The 2,344-nt window shown below is 57.1% G+C and overlaps 1 long non-coding RNA gene across 1 annotated transcript; it reads left to right on the top strand.

Annotated features, from left to right (window-relative positions):
* Positions 1–410: 410 nt before the first annotated feature.
* On the top strand, positions 411–2,123 carry LOC109491218. The gene is made up of 3 exons (XR_002144560.2): positions 411–512; positions 1,347–1,472; positions 1,903–2,123. It is a non-coding gene; the product is annotated as an uncharacterized LOC109491218 (long non-coding RNA).
* The last annotated feature ends 221 nt before the right edge of the window (positions 2,124–2,344 follow it).

The following is a 2,344-nucleotide window of genomic DNA, read 5'->3' as shown; positions in this document are numbered from 1 at the left end:
GCCCGAATGTTCTCAGCCAGCCCCGAGCCCCACCTCGGCCTCCCTGCATGGTGGCTTTGTTCCTTCAGCTGTGCTGCCTTTCCAGGTCAGGAGCCAGGGCTACAAATCTTCTAGTGATAGGACGGGCCTCTTCCCTGAGCTGGAGGGAGAGAAATCCTGGGGCAGGCCTCTCACGGGGTCCGCTCACATAACATGCCTGTCCCTGGACCCATCACTTTGGCCTTGGGATTCCAACGCCATGACGACAGCCCCCATCCTGAGCCCAGAGCCTAGCCCCTAGCGTGGCAGGAAAGCAGAGACAGAGGTGGCCCCGGGCCGGGGAGAGGGCCCCAGACAGGTGAACCTCCCATTTTCATCCCTGAGTACCTCTCTTCATCTCTTCAGGCTTCTCACCGAAGGCAGAGAGCGGAGGGGGTTCGGACCTACATTTCTCAAAGAACAGTCCCCAGGAAGTGGCTTGGGGTGACATTCAAGGGGCAGCTTGAGGATTTCCACGCTGCCCAGCTTCCCTGGTGAGAATTACCGCAGCCCTAAATTGGCTTTGCCCCACATCCATGGAAACACCGGGTTTTATTTCAGCCCCTCCTGTCTGAGGGAGGATGGTGGTAGAGCAACACCCTCATGTTCTGGCTGGAAACCAGAGCATTTGGGGAGTGCATTTGGGCTCATCGAGTACATGTGTTCCCGCACATCTCCCCCTGCCCGGCCGCTCAGAAGATGGAGGGGAGAAGTGGAGGGGTCAGAGGGAGACTGTCCTGGACCGGAGCGGGGGAGCACAGTCTTCACAGACACGGTCCTGTCTGGAGGGAGCTTGGCTTCGGCTGATTTTTGTTGTCCCCAGTTGCGGGCGTTTTTGAGGCTGAGCCATGGTGCATCCCGGGGAGGCACACACGGGGCTCCTCTCTCCTGAACTCCCAGGTGACTGTCTGGGGAAGGAGGGGAAGCAGGAGGAGAAGGGGACGGGTGGGGACACAAGTGCCACCCCACCCATACCTTGGCCTTCCTCTTCACCCTGGGGAACTTTGGCCCATGAAAGAGGGTGGGGTCTCCGCTTTCTCTGATCCTTGGAGACGCCTGGGGAAGCAGGAAGCAGTGGGAGGCCAGCGGAGGGTGTCTTGGGTAGACAGAGTCCACACTTGAGTGTCACTGACTTTGGGACCCGAGGACACCTATTCAGGACCGAGTGGGGAGTCCTGAACCCAAGGAAGCTGATCCCCCAACCTGAGCCCATGTTCCATCTCTCTACACAATTGATTAATCAGGTTCTTAGGTTTTAATAAGTCAGTAGGTCCAGATGTTTCCCATTGTATGTTACAAATGTTAATTATCTCTTAATTACTTATGAGCCGAGGCCGCGTTGGCAACAAGCGCCCCAGAAGCCCAGCCAAATGAGTCCGGAGCTCCAGAAAGGAGTAGATTAACCAACGGCTTTTCCTGGCAGCACCTTCTGGAGACTTCCCACTGCCCATCAGGTTTTTTCCAATAGTTATTAATTTTGGGGGGAGAAGCCCAGTGGCCTGTGCACTGGGGACAGGCACAGCTAAGTGTTTGGAGCCTCGGGGGCAGCCTGCACGGATGGCTTTGGGTTATGTCATTCAGCTGCTCAGCCGGGCTGCTCCCCGGGCCGGGGAGGGTTGATGAAGTGCAGGGCCCTTGCTCTGGGCAGGATCACTGCTCAGCCTCTCTCCTGCATGCCCCTTCTCCTGAGGCTACTGGGCATCCGTTCGCCTGAACCTGGGTCGAGGTTGACGGGGAGGATCCTTCTCCGAGTTGAGCCTTTGGCGAACGCTCGCCCCTCCAGGTGTTCACAGTGGGAGGGTGTATCGTTGCTCACTCTCAAATGCCTGGATTTGTGTGTGACCGACGCCTGTGTCCCTGGTGCCCCCATCTCATTCTCTGTAGTGGTTACTGTCATGTCGGAGACCAGCAGCGCCTGCCGCCGAGGTGGCTCCCATGGAGGATGGCACACCCGGGGGCTGGCATCTCCCTCCTGCTGCTCCATGCTCATCTCACCTGTCAGGCAAGGAGAGTCTGCAAGACGTCATCCTCCATGAACAGACCTGCCCCATCACCTCCCTGGGGGGTATGCACCCAGTCCCCTTGCAGCAACGCCTACTTCTTCCGCTGAGCCCCCTTTGTTATTCATGAGGAATAAAACTAGCTGGTGTGAAGAGTAAAACAGATGGATGCAGTCATTGATCAGGGCAGTTCCTGGCAGTTTTACAGAAAATGATGGCCTATTTTTCCCTGGAGTTGAGGTTGCATTGATTTCTGTGGAATCCATAGGCGTGATGCGGCCATTCTGCCAGCTGCACACGCCGGGATGATCTGTGAGCACTTGTAG

The sequence above is a fragment of the Ailuropoda melanoleuca genome, chromosome 11, assembly GCF_002007445.2.
Source record: "Ailuropoda melanoleuca isolate Jingjing chromosome 11, ASM200744v2, whole genome shotgun sequence".
Taxonomy (NCBI): Eukaryota; Metazoa; Chordata; class Mammalia; order Carnivora; family Ursidae; genus Ailuropoda; species Ailuropoda melanoleuca.
The sequence above is the reverse complement of the archived record's forward strand: the minus strand, read 5'-3'. Positions and strand labels throughout refer to the sequence as shown.